Genomic DNA, 24216 nt, shown 5'->3' with positions numbered 1-24216 from the left:
CAAGAAGGATGTAGAGCTGATGGAACGAGTACAGAGAAGGGCAACAAGATTAGTGAATGGAACAAAGGGTTGCTCTTACGCAGAAAGGCTTAAGTTTTGCAAATTACAGGGTCTGGAGACTAGGCACCGGCGAGGTGATCTGATAGAGGTGTATAAAGCCTTGAATGGTTTGAGCATGCTCAATGCTGATGGGATTGTTCCTCTTGCTCAGAATAATCACCTGAGAGGGCATAAATTCAAATTGAGGAAAGACAGATGTAGGATAGATGTGCGGAAATTTGTCTTTAGCCAGCGGGTAGTTGGTTAGAGGAAAAGACTTCCATCCCTCATTCCAAGTTGATAGCCTAAATAAATTTAAGGCTCAGCAGGACAGGTATTTCGAACGAACGGAGGGGTGAAGTGGAAGTTTTTTTTTTTTTTTTGGCTGATGCTGCATAAGCTTGCTTTCTTGCATCATATACCTCTACTAATGCTAATGCTAATGCTCACATTAGTCCACGTAGAGCAGACTGGCGGCTTTGAAAACCATTTATTACCACTGTCTGCTGGCTCCCACTCAACCAATCCCTTTATCTATTGCAGCGGTATTGGAGTGGTATGCTCCAATTTGTACAGCAGTTTTCCATGTGACACTGTATCAAAAACTTTCCTGAAATACAAGTACATGATATCAAAATTATTTTTGCATCCAGTTCCTTTGTGACTACATCATAATATCCAATCAAATTTATCAGACAAGACTTCCCCTTAACAAACCCATGCTTAATTTAGATGCAAGATGCAGTCTTGTCTAAGTGATCCTGTATCACCTCTTTAACCAGTGACGCCATTATTTTCCCCGGAATAGAAGTCGAACTAACAGGTCTATAATTATTTTTGTCACTCTTTGAACCCCCTTTTTGATTGGAGATACATTTGCATATCTCCAGTCCATGGGGGCCTCCTCTGACTCTAATGATGCTCTCATAATTATGGCTCAGGGTTTGCTTAATTCCCCTGCTGCCTCCTTTAACATAACTGGATAGATCCCGTCTGTCCCAGGTGCCTTTTTTATGGTTAACTTCAACAATTTTTTCTCCAGTTTGCTCTCAGATATTTCAAAGTCGCTTAGATCCTTGTAAGAGTTTGATAAACGTCTTGCATTCTCCTCCTTGAATAACTCCTAATGTGTGAATTTAGATGCAAGGTTCTCATTCAGTTTATCAGCTACTTGAGCAGGCTCATCAATAGTCGAACCATCTGGGTTAAGTGGAGCAATCTGATTCATCGCCTTGCTTCTAGAGTTTACATAAGTAAAGAACTCTTTGCTGTTTTTCTTTGTGTCCCTTGCCAAAAATTTCTCGTAATCTGCCTTCGCCTGCCTAACCTCCTTTGTTTCTTGATTACAGACTAGCTTATATTTGCCTTAGACTTCTGTGTCGCCTGATAATTTGTATGCATCCCATGCATTTTTCTTCTCTGCCACGAGCTTCATTAATTCATCCGACATTCATTTAGGGCTGAACTTTGAACAGTATTTCTTAGTTGGTATGAAAAGCCTAGTAGCCTCCTAGAGATTAAATACCTTAATGTACTTTATATTGGAGGTACATTTAGCATTAGCATTAGCATTAGTAGAGGCATATGATGCAAGAAAGCAAGCTTATTCAGCATCAGCCAAAAAAAAAACAACCACTACTCCCATTTCACCCCTCCGTTCGTTCGAAATACCTGTCCAGCTGAACCTTAAATTTGTTTAGGCTATCAACTTCAACAACAAGCGATGGGAGTCTATTCCACAAACTAACTGTCCGCTGGCTAAAGGCAAATTTCCGCACATCTATCCGACATCCGTCCTTCCTCAATTTGAATTTATGCCCTCTCAGGTGATTATTCTGAGCAAGAGGAAGAATCCCATTGGCATTGAGCATGCTCAAGCTATTCAAAGCCTTATACACCTCTATCAGATCACCTCGCCGATGCCTAGTCTCCAGGCTCTGTAATTTGCAAAATTTAAGCCTTTCTTCGTAAGAGCAACCGTTTGTTCCATTCACTAACCTTGTTGCCCTTCTCTGTACTCGTTCCAGCAGCTCTACATCCTTCTTGAAATGAGGCCTCCAGACCTGTATACAGTACTCAAGGTGTGGCCTGACCAATGCCTTATACAAGGGAATAATCACATCCCTGTCCCTGCTAGAAAAATTCCTGTATATCATTGACAAGACACCATGAGCTACTCTTGCAGCTCGTCTGCACTGCTCAGAGAACTTCATATCTGCCTGCACAATTACCCCCAGGTCCTTTTCATTCTCTACCACTGTCAGCGTAGTACCACAGAATTCATTTAGAATTCATCGTTGGTAACATCATGTTGATTCCACTGCATAGAATTTAAAAACCATCTGAGACCACTGTAGTCACCTTTACGAAAACAAAAGCCCTCGATGGTAGTTACATCTTTTAGTAAATCCCACATCTGTACACTGTGATCACTGTCACCTAGTGGTTCCTTTAGCTGCAAATTCTCAATGCATTAAATAGATCAAGGGTATTTCTCCCTCTGGTTGCCCTACGAACATATTGCTGTAGAAAACAATCCTCCAATAAATCCACAAAGTCTTGCTGGCGTGCAAGTGACTAACCACATGTTCCGGTCATATCTGGAAAGTTAAAATCCCCCATTACAAGACATTCTGAATTACTACCTCATTCTATTTCTCTGCACAACTGTTCATTGTACTCATTAGAGTAATCAGGCTTATAACATACTCCTAATCTCATTTTCCCTTTCCCACTGTTTATGTCACACCAAACAGACGCAACATTGCACAGTCCCCCCATGTCAACTGGATGCACTTCCTTAGATTTTATGTGTTTCTTAACTAACAGCATAACCCCTCCTCGCTCCTACCCTGTCTGTCCTTTATGTACACATTGTACTACCCAATTTCCAATTCTGCACTGCTTATATCTGTGTGACATCATGTCTCTGATGTCTGATAAATATCTGTATCTGCCTTTGATGTCTTGATCAGCACTTAAAATTCATCAATTTTATTTGCTAAAAGTTTGTTCTTGTTTTCTGGAGAAAAAACTCTCGACTGAGACTAACTAACTCAGCGACGTTGTAAAATAGACCTATAAAAATTCCTTGCGTCATTGATGGTAATCGAAGTTAGGTGTTTTTCACATAGTGATGGTGATTGTATCTGTCTGAGCGGTAGCGCAGTGGTATCGTCACCGTCCTCCACACATCAGGTAAAAAAAAAAGGCCCGGGTTCGATTCCCGTCGATGACGCGAGGAACTTTAATGGGTTTTTTTTCACTCCGTCGGTGAGTTAGTCGGTCTCAGCCATAGATAGCAGGGGTTTTCCCCCAGAAAAAAACTGTGGTTTTTCGTCCAGCAAACAGACAAAATCTACCCTAGAACACACGCAATTAAAAAACATAAGACACAGCATGGGAGAGGAATTTAATTATTCGGGTGGCCGTAATATAATAGTTTGATTTTTTTTTTGGTGATTATATCAACTGTACTACCGACAAGGGCGTGGTTGCAATGGAATCGGCAAGAATAGGACTTACTTATCTCACTCACCTCCACCGACTCACAGCCGATGATCCTTTTTAATGTCAATACTGTTCAGCATACCTAACAGGCAAATATATTCTGATTGGGAGAGAAACAACAGGATGGAACTTGAGCCCTTCGTTCTCTGGCGAATTTACTTGATTTCTGAAACAAATTAGTATTAATATTAGCACTAGTCTTAGTATTAGTAGCGGCTTGTGATAGAAGAAGGCAAGCTCATAAAGCATCAGGCAAAAAAAAAAAAAAAAAAACTCTCATTTCACTGTCCATCCTCTCCCATAGTTTGTATAGTTCTTCCTTGAATTTATTCAAGCTATCCACACCAACGACATCAGGCCAAAGTTTTCTTCCAATAATCAACCACCCGTTGATTGTTGGAACAAAGGAAAACTTCTGCACGTCTATTCTGCAACCATCCATCCTTAATTTGAATTTTGAATCTCATGTGCGTAGTCTGAGCAAGAGGAAGAATCCCACCAGCATTCAACTTGCTCAATCTATCCAAAGTATTTAACACCTCAATCAGATCACCTCCCAGGTGCTTAGTCTCCATACGCTGGAATTTGTAGAAATGAAGCCTTTTTCAGTAAGAGTACACTTTATTTCTCTTTATCATTCTGGTTGCCCTTCTCTGTACCTACTGCAGCAGTTCTACATCCTTCCTAAAATGAGAACTCCAAACCTATATGCACTGCCCAAGATTTGGCCTGATCATTTCCACATACAATGGAATTATCACCACCTTATCCCTGATACCAAAATTCCTCTATAATTGAAGTATATCATCAATTCCGAACATGTTTCTGAAATGAAAATGAAGTGGGTACACTTCTTAGTTATTTTCTAGCACATTCTTCTGAACGCACTATAGCCACTGCAGCTTACGTCCACTAAACGCACATGGCACAGGCATGCCGCGCACGCACGCACGTACACACACACACATTTCACTTTTGAATATGTAATATAGGCTGAAAGTTTGCTTAGTTGGGCTGGCTGTGGCTTTGGACAGTTTTCATCTTTGAGTTTTAAGCTGCCACAACTATGCATTGCTCATTATTCTCTGAGCCCTGTTGTATTGACTACCATTACATGGACTTCCTTTTTTTCCTTGGTTGCTTGAATTCAGTATTAAACATAAATTGAAAAATAGCAAAAGTAATTGCATACAAAACCTGATACGCGGTATATGTTTAAAATGAACTGCAGAGCAATACAGTAGTATCATTAATAATAACAATGGTCACGCTGAAATAGAGCTAGGGATAATTGTAGAGGTGACAAATTTAATACATTTTTTGTTGAATGTTTTAGTATATGAGTATAAACTGAAGATATGTTTCGAGACATGCGTGAATAGGTGCGCAAGCAACTAAAATTTTACTTGCGTGCTGTGTTGACAGTTTACCTCGTATAGCGATTGTGAACGTTAAGTTGGTTCTCTGAGTAAGTGTTTTACAACATTTTAAGTTATTCAAGCAAAATAAGTTGCCTATAGTATTTTTTTTTTTTTTTTTGCAATAACAGCACAATGACACACAGTGTTTACTGACCTGAAATTACAAAATGAAAACCATTACTAATACCAATCATCATCGAACATTATGGATATAGTAATAGTTGGGACAGCTGGCTGTTAACCTCGGGGAAGTTGAACTAAGTAGCAATAATCTTTATCCTTAGGCTTACACAATTAAACCAGAAAGGGAGGAGAATACATTTGGCTAAGGAGACATTTTACAAACTGTGTTATAAATTCATCATTATCCGTATTTTTAAGTTTTGTGTGCAAGAGTTTGAAATTGTTAGTGATCGGGCGCATTTTCAAAAGAGGATAATTACAAGATAACCATTGATGTTACTGTTTGCTTACAGTATAGGTTTATAGGTGTTGTGTTTTGAGGATTTTCTGTTTTTGTTTTATAAAAATAAAAGTGATGTAGTATTTCAGAGGGCAATAAGAACGGCTTTTCTAATCATTTGTATATATTTTTAAATTATATATATATATATATATATATATATATATATGAATATGTGTGCGAGCATGTGGCGAATTATAAACGGCTGCCATTCGTAAAAGTTCGTAAGTAAATTACTTAATTAAAAAAAAAAAAAATATATATATATATATATACTTGATGGACTGTTAGAGTTGTTCAGCAAACAAACACCTTGTTGAACGTAATTCAGACTTGTTGCACTGTTTTGCATCTAAGGTAGATGGTATTTGCCTACGGAAGATTGTATTCCATTTAATTATAGATAATCTTTGAATCAAAAAAAAAAAAAAAATTAAACTTGTGCAAGAGTTTATCATACTAATGAGACAACGCTGGATATTAATATTGGCAACAATGTGATATAAAAAAGCAAAGCTAAAATAGCAACATCCAAAAAAAAAAAAAAAAAAATGAAAACGCACACATCACTTAATTTGCCCATTCATTCTAGTTAGCTATCCAGACTTTATTCAGACAGTCCACTTCATAATGCTAGGTGGAAGTAATAAACTTTCATCTGTATTTATAACAATCAGTTTACTCTCTGGCTGAATGTGAATTTTTGCACTACTAATCTGCAATCAGCTGTTTTCAGTTTAAATTTAAGTCTGTTTATTGTGACATCTCAGAGTAAAGATGCCATCAGCATTTAGTTTACTTAACCATTTTAAACCCTTATACACTTCAGTTAGATTATGTAGCTACCTGGTTTTTTGAGGCACCAGTTTATAGAACCCCAATCTTTCTCATTTAATAACATTCTTTTGTGACCCGAAACAATATTATTGCATTTCACATTGCCTGTTCCAACAAATATTTGTCCTCCTTAAAATGAGGTTTCCAAACCTGTATTCAGTTTTTCAGATGTGTGCCGCTGACATCTGGAAAACCATTGGAAAATCACCTCTTTGTTCTTGCTAGTGCAGTTCCTGTCTATCATTCACAGATTCACATGAGATGTTGCTGCCTGTTTGCACTGCTTAAGAAACTTCATCCTGGACTGCACAGTTACCTCTAGGACTACTTCTTTTTCAACTACCTTGAGTTTCAGGTCAACAGATGCTATGTTATTCCAAGATTATTGCTGTCCAGACATAGTACTTTGGATTTATCAGTGTTAAAACTTGGTTTCCATTTTTCAGCCCATCTTCTGAGTTTATCTAGATTTTCATTTAGTATCCTCAAGGGTAGCACAATGGTTTTAATTACTGTTCTCCTACACCATGTGAAAAATAAGGTTTGAATCTTATCAGCAATGCAAGAATTTTTATTTTTTTACAATGTTGAGTTTGTTTTTTCATCCAGCAAACCAGCCAAGGAATATACATAGTTAAAGATGCAATTCACTGATACCTCCTATCATTAATGCTTAAACACACACACCTGACATAGCCTCTTCTTAAAGTAACATACCTTGATTATGGTCACTGACCAGCCTGCTCACCATTGTATGATTAGAAAAACTTAAGACATCAAATTAAAATTCCCACATCAGTATCACTAATAAATATTAAAAACAGTAAAGGGCCCCTTGGCTCAACATGCTAGTCCGTGAACGGCAGTGGCATTTATAACAGTCTTTTATGTAACCATCTGTTTTCTGACCAGCAGTTTTCTCACCCACCTAACACTGCCTCGATAGCATCAGCAAATATGCTTGCACCCTTTCGATTTAAGTGTACCCCATCCCTGTAGAAGCAGTTTCTCCTGTCAACAAGTACAGACCAGGCTGAAAATATTCTACCCCTTGAGCCTTGCACAGGCCACACTGAGAGTACTGTGTACAGGTCTGGAGGCCTCATTTTAGGAAGGATGTAGAGTTGCTAGAACGAGTGCAAAGAAGGGCAACAAGATTGGTGAGGGGAACAAAGGAATGCTCTTACCAAGAAAGGATTAAGTTCTGCAAATTCCAGTACCTGGAGAGTAGGCACCTGTGACGTGACCTGATTGAGGTATATAAGGCTTTTAATGGGTTAAGCAAGCTGAATGATGATGGGATTCTTCCTCTTGTTCAGACTAAGAACCTGAGTCAAAAGCACAGTTTCAAATTGAGGAAAGATAGTTGTAGAATAGATGTGCAGAAATTTGCCTTTAGCCAGCAGGTAGTTGATTGGTGGAACAGGCTTCCATCTTTTGTTGTGGAAGCTAATAGCCTAAATAAATTTAAGGCTGAGCTGGACAGGCATTTGGAACAAATGGAGGGGGGAAATGGGATGTTTTTTGGCTGATGCTGCATAAGCTTGCTTTCTTGTACCATATGCCTCTGCTAATCTCTTTATCTGTACTATTAACTTTTTTTCTGAAGTAGGATTACTACTGCCCCAATTTACAAATGCAACTAATGTACATATTGTGCTTTGGGTTAACACGTTCATTGCATCTGACACATCATAAGCACTCAACAATACCTCATGCTATAACATATGTAGGTGTCCATTCCTAAGTGGGTATTATAAGAATGGTTTAAAAGTAAAGTCACATGAAATGAATTGCTTGATTCTGTTGGCACACTGAACTCTGAGGTATTATCATCAATGATCAGTTTTGTTTATAGCTTGGTACACATTTTTATTTATTTATTTATTTTTTTATATATTTTGAGATTAGTTTATGTAATATGATAAATTATAAGGCTTTGAATAGATTGTGTAAGCTCAATACTGATGCATTCTTCTTCTTGCTTTACATGGAACACTGCTGCACAAATTGGAGCAAACATTGGAGGCAAATTGCTGCTATGGTTTGTTTGTTATTTGGTTTTTAGGAGCATTAGCAACTAAGGCCATATTGCTCCAGGGATATGCGGTCATTCCCTGACCTTTCTGCATCCTCCGTATTTGGTGGGCATGGGCTCGAACCCCGGTCTAATCAAGAAGCGTGTGCTATGCACTGCTGCTCCTGCCCACCTGGCTACGGAGGCGCCTCCCTGCTATGGATAAAGGGATGGTTGAATGGGAGAAGACAGAGAGTGATAATCAATGGACACTGCTCTTTGTGGACTAATGTTATTAGTGGAGTCCCTCAGGTTTCAGTGTTGGGTCCATTGTTGTTTTCTGTATTTATAAATGATAGTGATGATGGTATATCAGGCTTAATGTCCAAGTTTGCAGATGATATGAAGGTTGGCAGGGTTGTTAATGACACTAATGACAGTACACTGTTGCAACAGGATCTAGAAAAGTTGAGCAGATCGGCTGAGAGGTGGCAAATGAAATTTAAACATTGACAAATGTAAAGTACTATATATGGGAAGCAGTAATCCCAGAGTAACGTATCAACTCTGTGGTACCACACTGACAGTGGTAGAGAATGGAAAGGACCTGGGAGTAATTGTGCAGGCAGATATGAAGTTTTCTGAGCAGTGCAGACGGTCTGCAAGAGCGTCTTGAGTAACCTAGAAAAACCAACCTAGAAAAATTCCTGTATATCAATGATATACAGGAATATTTTCTAGCACGGATAAGGAGGTGATTATCCCCTTGTATAAGGCAATGGTCAGGCCACATCTTGAGTACTGTATACAGATCTGAAGGCCTCATTTTTAGAAGGATGTAGAGCTGTTGGAACGAGTACAGAGAAGGGCAACAAGATTAGTGAATGGAACAAAGGGCTTTTCTTCTTACGAAGAAAAGCTTAAGTTTTGCAAATTAGTGTCTGGAGACTAGGCACCTGCGAGGTGATCTGATTGAGGTGTATAAAGTCTTGAATGGTTTGAGCATGCTCAATGCTGATGGGATTCTTTCTCTTGCTCAGAATAATTGCCTGAGAGGGCATAAATTCAAATTGAGGAAAGACGGTTGTAGGATAGATGTGCGGAAGTTTGCCTTTAGCCAGCAGGCGGTTGATTGCTGGAACAAACTTTCATTTGTTGTAGAAGTTGATAGCTTAAATAGATTCAAGGCACACATTTGGTACCCATTTTTGACAAACATTTGGAGTGAGTGGATGGGTGAAATAAGATTTTTTTTTTGTTTAATGGCTGATGTTGTATAAGCTTGCTTTCTTGCATCATGCGCCTTTGCTAATGCTCAGACTATACATATGAGGAGGCATAAATTCAAATTGAGTGTGGATGCTTTTAGGATGGATAAGCAGAAGTTTGCCTTCAGCCAGTGGGTGGTTACTGTTGGAACAAACTTCCATCTGTTGTTGTGGAAGTGGGTAATTTGTTTGAATAAATTCAAGGAAGAACTAAACAAACTGCTGTGGTGGGGGATGGATAGGTGATGTGGGAGGGGTTTTTTTTTTTTTTTTTTGATTGATGCTGTATAAGCTTGCTTTCTTTCATCATTTGCCACTACTAATACCAATACATACTTTCATAAAATTGAGTTTTGTTTTGATTTACAACTGAGCCCAAAAGTAAGTGTTAGCTTTTAGCTATGAATTCAGACTTTTACTTTTCAACCATTATTTTCAAATTTTTGGAACTGTCAGCACTTCGGAATGTTCATTTTCAGAATGTTAATTACCCAAAAATTTCAGCACAATGAACAGCACAATCAAAATGAATTACATTGAATCAGCACAATGAACTCTCTCTCAAATATTATGGCAACAAATGTGTTAAATGAGACAGCAAAATCCTTCTTTCAACTTTTTTTTTGATTGATACATATCATTGGTGTATTCAGTTTGTTTTATCAGATCGCTGTTCTAATGCATGACTGAGTGACTTTTTAGTTTGATCAAGAATACGTGAAGTGAAAGACATAAGTTGGCTCTTAATAAATACATTTCCTCCTTATACTCTGGTATGGACACAAGGGTCAGAGGAGTTTACAAGATATAGCATACAAGACATTACCATATTTGTATGTTGGAAACAAAATTACTGGTGAAACACAATTCTTTTTATGCTTTTATGCAATTCAATCAGGAAATATTTCAACAAGCCTGATTGGAACAAAAACTGCTCAAAAAATCAAATTACAGGACAAATATATATAAATAATATTAAATAATAACAAACAATAAATAATAAAAATTAAATAGGCAGTTCAGTCAAGTGCATTACAGTATTAAAAGAATTCCCATTTATTGCTTCTATTGGCACTTCTCAACCCATCTGCCTAATTTTTATAGTTATTATTGCAGTGGTGTATCCTGATTACTGTCATTACCATTCCGCCAACTTTTGTATCATCAGCAAACTAAACATTGAGACTGATACACCTTTGTTGATGCCATTAATAAATATTGAAAACAAGAATGGTCTCAACACTGAACCATGAGGGACTCCAGTAATAACAAGATCTAATTTATTCATAGTGGTAACTTGTCCTTAATGTGCTCAAATTTGTACAGCAGTCTTTTATGTGGAACAGTGTCAAAAGCTTTACTGAAATCTGAGTATATGATGTCAGAATTGTTTTTTATTTCCAGTTACTTTGTTACTATGTCATAGAAGCTAATTGGTTAGCTAATCAGATTAGACAAGATTTCCCCTTAACAGATCCATATTGTAATTGCCATATAACTGCTGTCTGTCTAGGTGATTTCGCATTACTTCCTTAACCTGAAACTTCATTATTTTCCCTAGAACAGAACTGAAATTTACAGGATTGTAATTGCTCATTTCACCCTTTGATCCACCTTTGTGAATTCGGAATACATTCACATATCTCCAATCCATAGGGAACTCCATAAATCTAAGGATGCTCTGGTAATTTGGCTGACAGTTTGCTGACTTCTTTTGCTACTTCTCCAAATATAATTGGATTGGATATTTTTTCTTAAAGGCCAAAATGGTAACATTTGTTGATGGAGCTATGCTGTATTGCTCTCCTAATAGTGACAGTGTTACAGAGTTAATAAATGGTAATGGTAACAGTGCTACTGAAAAATTAAAAGTTTATGATCAGCTAGAGTAAATAAATGGCAACTCTGGTGCACAAGTAAACCAATCAAAGAATAAAATTGATTAGCATTAGCATTAGTAGAGGCATTTGATGCAAGAAAGCAAGTTTATGCAGCATCAGCCAAAAAAAAAAAAAAAAACCCACTTCCACTTCACCCCTCTGTTCGTTCAAAATACCTGTCCAGCTGAGCCTTAAACTTATTTAGGCTATCAACCTCCACTACAAGGGATGGAAGTCTGTTCCACCAACCAACCACCCGCTGGCTAAAGGCAAATTTCCGCACATCTATCCTACATCTGATTATTCGAACAATTCCAACCATTATGAACAGATGAAATGTGAAAGGTGGGCAACATGCTATTACTACTTCAGATCTGATATGGATTTATGTTTTTGCTATGTGTAATAAGACATTAAGCTTATAAGGTTTATTGTGGACATGTTAACAACTGCAGTCAAATTTGTAAATGCCAGAACTGTACTATTCTTAACTCGTCCAATCCATCCAAATGTGTAGATTCTGACTCCAAAATATGCAAACAATGGTTAGTTGAATCAGATTAATAAATGGCCAGCTTACTGAGTCAGTCATTGGGGCAGAATTACCGAAGACCTGAGAACTCTTTTAATGATACTCATATGACTTCCAATGCTGATGATAATTATTATTTCTATAAAGTTCACGCTACAACTTTCTCTCGTTGGAAATATTTAAGCCTAATTGAATATGAGAAAAAAGATTATCACTATTAGAAGATGGAAATGAATTTATAATTCGACAATTAGTAACTCAATGTTATTAAGGCTTCTGCCAGTAATAGCAATCTGAAGGATCAGTGATCTCAGTTTTTGGAGACTTCTGATCAGATTAATAGAAATACGGATTAATAATCAGTATAATTCATTGATTGCAGTTCAGCTTAAGTATTATAATGGAGAAAAGGTATAAAGTGCTTATCTAGGAATCTGCAGAATATTTTATTCCAGAATTCAATAGTTGTCAGACAGAGAGTAATGAAGTTAAGCTTAGTAATATGGAATTGAGTCCCGATAAAGGTAGCCTAAATTAAATTAAGGTGGTTGATGACTTTCATCAACCGGTGAAATACCACCACTTTGCTTGTTGGAGGCTTGAAGTGGTGAAACCCATGTTTAGTCTCTAGAGCAGGGGTGGGCAACAGCCGGCCCGCGGGCCACATCCGGCCTGCAACGATGCTGAATCTGGCCCCCCTCGGTAAATGCATAAATATAGAAAATCCATACCTGACTACACTCGCCGTAAACGTTCGGCTTAATTCGGTTCAATCGGGAATCGCAGCCAGTACAACAGTAACCAAGTGATTCTACGCAGCGTCAAGGAGTTATATCCTAATTATTATTGTAGCATCGATCGAACGAAGTTCCTTTGGTTTTGACTTCTTATTGAAAAAAATAATATTGGTGCGAGATATTTTATGTTTTATAAAATATCTCGCCTTTTCTAATTATTACAGTTTTTAATTTAATATAATTTATAGCCCATAAAATGAGCCAATTAAAAAAAAAAAGAAAAATTGATGCCGAATGCCGCATTTTCAATGATAATTGGACATTCAGATATTTTTTTTAAAAATACATTAATAATTTGGTAATTCAAGTAATATAACATTTTTTAGGTTCTGATTTTTTTTATTAAATCGTTCAATCTATTCCGGTTCGCATCATGATGCGAAAATTTCATTCGGCCCGCATCATGATACGAAAATTTCATTCGGCCCGCTGACGAAAAACGTTGCCCACCCCTGCTCTAGAGCAAAGTTTCCGGCATCCCCCTCCCCCAATACTTCTCCTTCAACCCATGCATGGTACTAAGTACTATAGATTTTGATACCTTTCGTGTTTGGGGTTTTCATAAAAAAAAAAAAAAACCGAACAGAAGGCATTTAATTAATAAGGGTACATTGATTGATTATAAATGTGAAGGTAACAGAGTCTGAAGTTTGTTTAAAAAAGCATAACTCTATACAAATGGCTGTGGTAATCCAGATTTCTTTTAAGAAACAATGTGTTAAAGGAAATCAAACCTTGGACATTCACTAGCTCTCATTTAAACTACTATGGGAGAAGTACAAAGTTAGCAAGGTCACAAGGACAATAAGATTAGGGATTCTGTGCATTGGTGATTGAAAAGGTTCGTTTGGAATAATCCACTTCAGAAATTGAGCTTTTGAAGGAATCCCATCATAATGGAGTATAAAACAAGAAAATTGGGTTGTTTGATCAAAAAATTATGAAAATGCCTTATTTAAGGAAGAGAATATAAAATTTGTAGGCAAAGGAATTATTGTGGTAATCCAGAAAAAAACAATGCTTAGTATGTTTCTAGACTTATCATTAGCAAGGGCACATGATGCAAGAAAGCAAGCTTATATAGTATCAGCCAAAAAAAACAACACATAGACCTTTCTCATTTCACCCATCCACTCACTCTAAATGTTTGTCCAGTTCTGCCTTTGAATCTGTTTATCTATTAACTTCCACAACGACAGATGGAAGTTTGTTCCAGCAATCAACCACCCGCTGGCTAAAGGCAGACTTCCGCATATCTATCCTACAACTGTCTTTCCTCAATTTGAATTTATGCCCTCTCAGGTGATTATTCTGAGCAAAAGGAAGAATCCCATCAGCATTGAGCATGCTCAAACCATTCAAGACTTTATACACCTTAATTAGATCACCTCGCAGGTGCGTAGTCTCCAGACATTTGCAAAACTTAAGTCTTTCTTCATAAGAGCAAATCCTTGTTCCATTCACTAATCTTGTTGCACTTCTCTGTACTCGTTCCAACAGCTCTACATCCTTCTTAAAATGAGGCCTCCAGACCTGTATACAGTACTCAAGGTGTGGCCTGTCCATTTCCTTATACAAGGGGATAATCACCTCCTTATCTCTGCTAGAAAAATTCCTGTATATCATTGACAAGACACCATAAGCTACTCTTGCAGACCATCTGCACTGCTCAGAAAACTTCATATCTGCCTGCCCAATTACCCCCAGGTCTTTTTCACTCTTTACCACTGTCAGCGTAGTACCACACAGTTCATACGTTACTCTAGGGTTACTGCTTCCCATATGCAGTACTTTACATTTGTCAATGTTAAACTTCAGTTGCCACCTTTCAGCCCATCTGCTCAACTTTTCTAGATCCTGTTGCAGCAACGTACTGTCATCAACAACCCTGCAAACCTTTGTATCGTCTGGAAATTTGGACTTTAAGCCTGATATACCATCATCAATATCATTGATGAATACAGAAAACAACAGTGGACCCAACACTGAACCCTGGGGGACTCCACTAATAACATTAGTCCACGAAGAGCAGTGTCCATTGATTACCACTGTCTTCTCCCACTCAACCATTCCTTTGTCCATAGCAGCAGTTTCTCTCCAATGTCACACTGCTCCAATTTGTGCAGCAGTTTTCCCTGTGCGCAACAGTATCAAAACCCTTTCTAAGATCTGAATTAGCATTAGCATTGATGGAGGCATATGATTCAAGAAAGCAAGCTTATGCAACATCAGCCTAAAAAAAAAAAAAAAAACCCATTTCATCCCCCATTCGTTCCAAATACCTGTCCAGCTCAGCCTTAAATTTATTTAGGCTATTTGCTTCCACAGCAAAAGATGGAAGCCTGTTCCACCAATCAATTACCCGCTGGCTAAAGGCAAATTTTCTCACATCTGTTCTGCAACTATTTTTCCTCAATTTGAAACTGTGCCCCCTCAGGTTCTTAGTCTGAGCAAAACTAAGAATCCCATCAACATTCAGTTTGCTGAACCTTCAAGGCCTTATACACCTCAATCTCCAGGCACTGCAAGTTGCAGAACTTCATCTTTTCTTGCTAAGAGCACCCTTTTATTCCCCTCACCAATTAGCATTAGTAGAGGCATTTGATGCAAGAAAGCAAGCTTATGCAGCATCAGCAAAAAAAAAAAAAAAAAAAACCCCTTCCACTTCACCCCTCTGTTCGTTCAAAATACCTGTCCAGCTGAGCCTTAAACTTATTTAGGCTATCAACCTCCACCACAAGGGATGGCAGTCTGTTCCACCAACCCACCACCCGCTGGCTAAAGGCAAATTTCCGCACGTCTATCCTACATCTGTCTTTCCTCAATTTGAATTTATGCCCTCTCAGGTGATTTTTCTGAGCTAGAGGAAGAATCCCATCAGCATTGAGCATGCTTAAACCATTCAAGGCTTTATACACCTCTATCAGATCACCTCGCTGGTGCCTAGTCTCCAGACACTGTAATTTGCAAAACTTAAGCCTTTCTTCGTAAGAGCACCCCTTTGTTCCATTCACTAATCTTGTTGCCCTTCTCTGTACTCGTTCCAGCAGCTCTACATCCTTCTTGAAATGAGGCCTCCAGACCTGTATACAGTACTCTAGGTGTGGCCTGACCATTGCCTTATACAATGGAATAATCACCTCCTTATCCCTGCTGGAAAAATTCCTGTATATCATTGACAATACTCCATGAGCTACTCTTGCAGCCCGTCTGCACTGCTCAGAGAACTTCATATCTGCCTGCACAATCACCCCCAAGTCCCTTTCATTCTCTACCACTGTCAGTGTAGTACCACAGAGTTGATACGTTGCTCTGGGGTTGCTTTTTCCCATGTGTAGTACTTTACATTTGTCAATGTCAAACTTCATTTGCCACCTCTCAGCCCATCTGCTCAACCTTTCCAGATCCTGTTGCAGCAGCATAGTGTCAGTAGTGTCCTTGACAACCCTGCCAACCTTTGTATCATCTGCAAACTTGGACATTAAGCCCGATATACCATCATCAATATCATTTATAAATACAGAAAACAATAATGGACCCAACACTGAGCCCTGAGGGACTCCACTAATAACATTAGTCCACGATGAGCAGTGTCCATTGATTACCACTCTCTGTCTTCTCCCCCTCAACCACCCCTTTATCCATAGCAGCAATTTGCCTCCAATGTCACACTGCTCCAATTTGTGTAGCAGTCTTCCATGTGCAACAGTATCAAAAGCCTTTCTAAGATCCAAGTATATAATATCAAAGTTATTCCCTGCATCCAGTTCTTTTGTGACTGCATCATAGTATCCAATCAAGTTGGTCAGGCAAGACTTCCCCTTAACAAATCCATGCTGTGTCTGAGCTATAACTGAAGTCTTGTCTAAATGATCCTGCAGTGCTTCTTTAACCAGTGCCTCCATTAATTTTCCTGGAACAGAAGTTAAGCTCACAGGTCTATAATTACTTGTGTCAGCCTTTGATCCTCCTTTGTGAATTGGGGTCACATTTGCACATTTCCAGTCTATGGGTACCTCCCCTGAGTCCAAGGAAGCTCTCATAATTAAGGGTAAGGGTTTGCTTACTTCCTTTGCTGCCTCCTTTAATATAACTGGATAGATCCCATCCACCCCGGGTGCCTTTCTTGTGTTTATCTTCAACAGTTTCTCCTCCACTTTACTCCCAGTTATTTCAAGATTCTGTAGCTTACTGCTAGAGTTGAATACACCTCTGGCATTCCCCTTGCTGAATAACTCCTCATGTGTGAATGTCGATGCAAAATATTCATTTAGTTTGTTAGCTACCTGAGCAGGATCATCAACAGTTGACCCATCAATATCAAGTGGACCAATCTGATTCATCCCCTTCCTTCTAGAGTTTACATAAGTAAAGAACTCTTTGCTGTTTTTCTTTGCATCCCTTGCCAAGGATTTCTCGTAATCTGCCTTCGCCTGCCTAACCTCCTTTGTAACTTGGTTGCATATCAACTTGTATCTATCATAGGCTTCTGTGTCATGTGTTAATTTGTAAGTATCCCATGCATTTTTCTTCTCTGCCATATGCCTCATTAGTTCATCTGACATCCATTTTGGCCTAAACCTTGAACAATATTTCTTAGTTGGTATGTAAAGCCTAGTAGCTTCCAAGATAAGTTCTTTGAATGCTTCCCATTTTGAATTTGCTGTTGGTAACATCATCAGTTGGTCCCACTGTATAGAATTTAAATACTGTCTCAGTCCATCGTAGTCGCCTTTATGGAAGCAATAACCCTTCCCTTTACCCCTAATGGTAGTTACCTCTTTCAGTAAATCCCACTTCAGCACACTGTGATCACTGCCACCTAGTGGTTCATTTATCTGCAGTTTCTTAATGCATGAAGAATCACTGCTGATAATCAAATCAAGAGTATTACTCCCTCTAGTTGCCTCCCGAACATGCTGATGTAGAAAACAATCATCCAATAAATCCACAAAAGCCCTGCTAGTGTGTGAGTAACCAGCCCCCAAATTCCAGTCAATATCTGGGAAATTAAAATCTCCCATTATAAGACTCTCTGATTTACTGGCCCACTCTATTTCCCTGTACAGTTCCTTATTATACTCATCAGAGTCATTAGGCCTATAGCACACTCCTACTCTCAATTTTGATCTCCCAATGCTTATGTCACACCAAACTGACTCAACACTGCACTGTCCAGCGATGTCGACTGGCTTCACTTCCTTGGTTTTTATGTGTTTCTTAACTAATAGCATAACCCCTCCCCCCTTCCTATCCTGTCTATCCTTTCTGTAGACGTTGTACTCCCCAAATTGCATTTCTGCATCCCTTATATCTGTGTGACACCACGTCTCTGATATCCCAACAATATCTGCCTTTGATGTTTTGAGCAATACCTCAAATTCATCAAATTTATTTACTAAACTCCTAGCATTGGTGTACACGCAAGTATACCTGCACCTGTTTCTATTCTTAGCTACACTAACACAACCCATGTGTTTACTTGTACCGCAATGGCTCCCAGCAGTCTCTGAAATACCATGCATCTTGTTTTTCAGGCTTCTGCTCATTCTAATAGAAGCAGTGCAAGAATCTCTTTCACCTCTGCCAGTGGCTACTGTCAATCTATTGGTCTTTGTCTCCCCCCAAGCTAGCAGTTTTCCGACCCACCTAACACTGCCTCGATAGCATCAGCAAATATTCTTGCACCCTTTCTATTTAAGTGTATCCCATCCCTGTAGAAGCAATCTCTCCTGTTAACAAGTACATTCCAGGCTGAAAAAAATTCTACCCCTTGAGCCTTGCACAATCTTTCCAGGGCCGAATTGATCGACAAGGCTCTCATCATATACTCCTCCTATCGTGTCTGGGCAGAATTGCAGACACTTTCAAATTCAACCCTAATTCTCGAATTCAACCCTAAAACATATAAATTAATGGGTGACATGGAGGCTTATGATAGATATAAGCTGGTCTGTAACCAAGTCACAAAGGAGATTAGGCAGGCAAAGGAAGATTATGAGAAATCTTTGGCAAATAATGCAAAGAAAAACAGCTAAGAGTTCTCTACCTATGTAAACTCTAGAAGGAAAGGGATGAATCAGATTGATCCACTGGATATTGATGGTTCAACTGTTGATGATCCTGCTCAGGTGGCTAACAAACTAAATGAGCTGAAGTGGAATTTACTCAAAGAATTTTGCATTAGATTCACACATGAGGAGTTATTTAGGGAGGGGAATGCCAGAGGTGAATTGAACTCTGGCAGTGAGCTAGATGATTTTGTAATAACTGAGAGGAAAGTGGAGGAGAAATTGTTGAAGATAAACATAAAAAAAGGCACCCAGAGTGGATGGGATGTATCCAGTTATATTAAAGGTGGCAGCAAAGGAAGTAAACAAACCCCTTAGCCATAATTATGAGAGCTTCTTAGGATTCAGGGGAGGTACCCATGGACTGGAGATGTGCGAATGTGACTCTAATTCACAAAGGAGAATCAAAGGGCGACATGAGTAATTATAGTCCTGTTAGTTTAACTTCTGTTCTAGGAAAATTAATGGAGGCACTGGTAAAAGAAGCACTGCAGGATGATCTAAACAAGACTTCAGTTATAGCTTGGGTACAGCATGGGTTTGTTAAGGGAAAGTATTGCCTGACCAATTTGATTGGATACTATGATGTGGTCACAAAGGAACTGGATGCAGAGAATAACTTTTATATCATATATGTGGATCTTAGAAAGGCTTTTTATACTGTTGCACATGGAAGACTGCTGAACAAATTGGAGCAATGTGGCATTGGTGCAAATTGCTGCTATGGATAAAGGGATGGTTGAGTGGGAGAAGATAGAGTGTGCTAATCAATGGACACTGCTCTTCGTGGACCAATGTTATTGGTGGAGTCCCTGAAGGTTCAGTGTTGGGTCCATTGTTGTTTTTTGTATTTATAAATGATATTGATGATGGTATATCAGGCTTAATGTCCAAGTTTGCAGACGATACAAAAGTTGACAGGTTGTTAATGACAGTACACTGCTGCAACAGGATCTAGAAAAGTTGAGCAGATGGGCTGAGAGGTGGCAAATGAAGTTTTACATTCAAAATTTGTAAAGTACAATATATGGGAAGCAGTAATCCCAGAGTAACGTATCAACTCTGTGGTACCACTCTGACAGTGGTAGAGAATGAAAAGGACTTGGGGGGAATTGTGTAGGCGGATATGAAATTTTCTGAGCAGTGCAGACGGTCTGCAAGAATAGCTTACAGTGTCTTGTCAGTGATATACAGGAATGTTTCTAGCAGGAATAAGGAGGTGATTATCCCCTTGTATAAGGCAATGGTCAGGCCAAACCTTGAGTACTGTATACAGGTCTGGAGGCCTCATTTTAAGAAGGATGTAGAGCTGTTGGAACGAGTACAGAGAAGGGCAACAAGATTAGTGAATGGAACAGAGTTGCTCTTATGAAGAAAGGCTTAAGTTTTGCAATTTACAGTGTCTGGAGACTAGGCACCTGCGAGGTGATCTGATTGAGGTGTATAAAGCCTTGAATGGTTTGAGCATGCTCAATGCAGATGGGATTGTTCTTCTTGCTCAGAATAATCACTTAAGAAGGCATAAATTCAAATTGAGGAAAGAGAGATGTAGGATAGATGTGCGGAAGTTTGTCTTTAGCCAGTGGGTAGTTGATTGGTGGAACAGACTTGCATCCTTTGTTGTGGAAGTTGATAGTTGAAGTTTCCAAAAACCTGTCCAGTCCAACAGGTTTTTAACCTGTTGGATTGGACAGGTTTTTGGAAAGAACGGAGGGGTGAAATGGGGGAGTTTTTTTTTTTTTTTTTTTGGCTGATGCTGCATAAACTTGCTTTCTTGCATCATTTGCCTCTGCTAATGCCTTACCAATGTGGTTCATTGGTCTTGTGTCTTTTTTTCTTCTAGTAAAGAAAAGAAGTATTTTCTTAATGAGAACTCTTTCGTAAGTTATTGCCTGCTCCTCTTTGGTGTACACTTCTGATAATCTGCCATAACTTGACTAAACCACTTTGTGTGCTTCCTTTGCATTTTCTTCTCTTTCACTAGGCTCATCAGTTTATTTGACATCCATTTAGATCTAAATCTTGAAGGATATCTGTTAGTTGATATAAAAAGCTTGGTAGCTTCTATAATTACTTCCCTGAATGCTTCCCACTTAAAATTTGTTGTTGGTAATATCATCACTTTATCCCACTTAATAGATTTTCATTCTAGCAATTGTCAAGAGAACAAACAATTTCATTGCTTGTTCTCTTGACAGTAGTTACATCCTTAAGTAAATCCCATGTCAATACTCTTCAATCACTGCTGCCTAGTGTTTCCTTTATCTGCAGATTCTTAATGTATGACGTCACCACTAATAATCAAATCAAGGGTTTTTCTTTCTCTCATTGTAGTCCCTCTAACATAATGATATAAAAAACAGTCATCCAGTGAATCCAGAAAAGCCTTGCTCTACTGTGTGAGTGACTATCTCACTATTAGTAGATGCAAGAAAGCAATTTAAACAGCATCAGCCAAAAAAAAACACAAAAAAACTTCCCATATCACTTTCCATCCTCTACTAACCACTACTGCAACACCAAATGGAAGTTTGTTATAATATTTAGCTACTTACTGGCTGAGGACAGATTTCGGTACATCCATCCTGCAACCATCCTTTAATTTGAAATTATGCTCTCATGTGTGTGTATCTGAGCAAGAGGAAGGAGTGCATCAGCATTGACCTTACTCAATCCCTTCAGAGCTGCAAATAACTCAGTCAGATTTTTTTGCAGGTATCTACTTTCCAGACACTGTAATTTGTTCCCCTCACTAATCTTATTGCTGTTCTGTGTACCTGTTCCAAAAGATCCACATCTTCTGCAACTGAGGCTCCAAAGTGCAGTACTCAAGATGTAGCCTAATCATTGTGTTACACAACAGGATAATCACCTCCTTTAGTATTAGCATTGCATATGATTTAAGAAAGGGAGCTTATACATCAGCTAAAAAAAAAAAAAAAAAATTAAGTTATCAACTTCCACGACAGATGGAAGTTTTGTTCCAGTAATCAATCACCAACTGGCTAAAGGCAAATTTCTGCACATCTATTCTATAACTGCCTTTCCTCAATTTGAATTATATGCCCCTCAAGTTCTTAATCTGAGCAAAAATCCCATGAGCATTGAGCTTGCTTAAACCCTTCAAGGCCTATACACCTCAGTCAGATCACTTTGCTGGTGCTTAGTTTCCAGACTGCAATTTGCAGAACTTAAGCCTTTCTTGGTAAGAGCAACTCCTTGTTCCTCTCACCAATCTTGTTGCCCTTCTCTGTACTCATTCCAGCTCTACATCCTTCCTAAAATGAGGCTTCCAGACCTGTGTGCAGTATTAGAGGTGTGGCCTGACTATTGCCTTATACAAATGGATAATCACCTCCTTATCCCTGCTAGTAAAATTCCAGTATATCATTGACGAGACCCCTTGAGCTGCTCTAGCAGCCTATCTATGCTGCTCAGAAAATGTCATATCTGATAACACAACTACCCCCAGTTCTTTTTCATTTTTCACTAAACTGAGTGTAGTACCGCACAATTTGTACATTACCTTGGAGTTACTGCTACCCATATGCAGTATTTTGCATTTGTCAATGTTAAACTTCAGTTGCCCCAGTCAGCTCACCTGCCCAACTCTTCTATATCCTGTTGCAGTAGCATACTCCCATTACTGTCATTAACAACCCTGCCAAACTTCATATCATTTGCAAACTTTGACATTAAGCCTGATATGTCTTCATCAATGTTATTGATAAACAGAGAAAACAAAAATGAGCCCAACACCAAACACTGGTTATTTTAGAATTACTAACATTAGTCCACAAAGAGCAGAGTCCATTGATTTCCACTCTGTGTCGTCCCACTCAACCCTATCTTTGTCAATAGCAGCAACTTGCCCTTAATGCCATACTGCTTCAATTTGTACTGTAGTATTCCATGTGCAACAGTATCAAAAGCTTTCCTGAAATCCAAGTATATGATCAAGTGTGTGATATCATAGGTAGATGGCACTAGTTTGTAATGGCAACCTTTTTTATGTGCTGGGTCTTGTGTTAAATATTTCAGTTTTCACATGTCTACAGCATTTATGTTAAAATTATAATACAGTCGATTCCAGTTATTTGGGACACATCGGGACTAGTGCATTTTAGCCCGATTAAGCGGCTACCCCAATTATCTGAAGTTTCATGTAAATAGTTAAAAATACATTGGACCCCCACTTTACAATTTTTTCGCTGTACAATCAAATCACGTTACGATGGAGTCACCATAGTAAAGTACCGTTCACTATGCGATGTGTAGTAAGCGCCGGTCATTGTGATCACATTTGTGAATTGAATTTTAATTCTATTAAACAGCAATTCTAATTAGCAAAAATAGGAGGAATATTATCCACAGGCTATAAAAGTAAAGATATATTAAGCACAAATTTACCCTTTATTACCTTACCAATTAAAAAATTAAATGATACGTGAAAATCGGAAGAATATACGTGATAATCTGAATAATTAATATGTACTGTAATGTGTATATACTAACTAGTTGACATTTCTGCTCACTGAAATTTTAAACAGTAAAAAGATAAGCAATCAATAACAAAGAACTTGGCACACAATTGCAAGTAACACGATACGCGCAATTGAGAACGGAGTAACATGTTACGAAGCTTTAAAAATAGGAATGAAGAGAAGATTCTGAAAATAAATTTTTTTATATGATTGAAGATTTCATGGAAGTGTAAACACATTTTGCCATAATAACCCACAGAATTTCATCACAAATTCAATAAGATCAAGTTTACTATCCGTTCACGACTGATTTCACTAACAGAAAAGCCCAATAAACAGGTGACTGCTAATTGTTTTTATTATTTTATTGTTGTGACCTCCAGAAATCCGACAGCACCACGTGGTATGGTCGGAGACAATTGTAGGGTAATCTCCAGTGCTGCGGTCTCTTGCCTGGATTAAACGGCATGTTGTCCCAATTAAGCGAAGTAAACCCTGGCTATTTTCTCGATTGGGTTCTGTTTTTTAAGATTTGCCTCAAATAAACAGCTGCCCCGATTAACCTGTTGCCCAAATAACAGAAATCCACTGTATATCAAAGAAATCCACTGTATATTGCCCAGATGGTTCTTATATCCTTGTAAATAATTTTTTGTATCCAGTTCCTTTGCGAATCACGTAATATCCAATCAAATTGGCCAGACAAGACTTCCCATTAACGAACCCATGCTATGTCTGAACTATAACTGCAGTCTTGTTTAGATGATTCTGCAATGCTTCTTTAACCAGGGCTAGCCGGGTGGGTAAAGTGCCTGCCTGGCAACCCAAAGGTTGCGGGTTCGATTCCTGCCTCGGGCTAGGATCAAAGTACTGCAAAAACCTTGGTAGGTGTATTAT

At 38.5% G+C, this 24216-nt stretch overlaps 1 protein-coding gene across 4 annotated transcripts in view; it reads left to right on the top strand.

The window, feature by feature from the left end:
• The first annotated feature begins 4729 nt into the window (after nucleotides 1-4729).
• The window catches only part of LOC150078561 (uncharacterized), a 773569-nt gene continuing 754082 nt past the window's right edge, over nucleotides 4730-24216 (top strand). For all 4 annotated transcript variants that reach the window (XM_090385507.1, XM_090385508.1, XM_090385509.1 and 1 more), the window contains exon 1: nucleotides 4730-5017. The gene's annotated coding sequence lies outside the window, so the exon portion shown is untranslated. The remainder of the gene's footprint in view (nucleotides 5018-24216) is intronic.

Source organism: Mastigoproctus giganteus, chromosome 11 (assembly GCF_048544385.1).
Source record: "Mastigoproctus giganteus isolate SK-2022 chromosome 11, ASM4854438v1, whole genome shotgun sequence".
Classification (NCBI taxonomy): domain Eukaryota; kingdom Metazoa; phylum Arthropoda; class Arachnida; order Uropygi; family Thelyphonidae; genus Mastigoproctus; species Mastigoproctus giganteus.
This window is presented reverse-complemented; position numbering and strand designations above follow the sequence as displayed.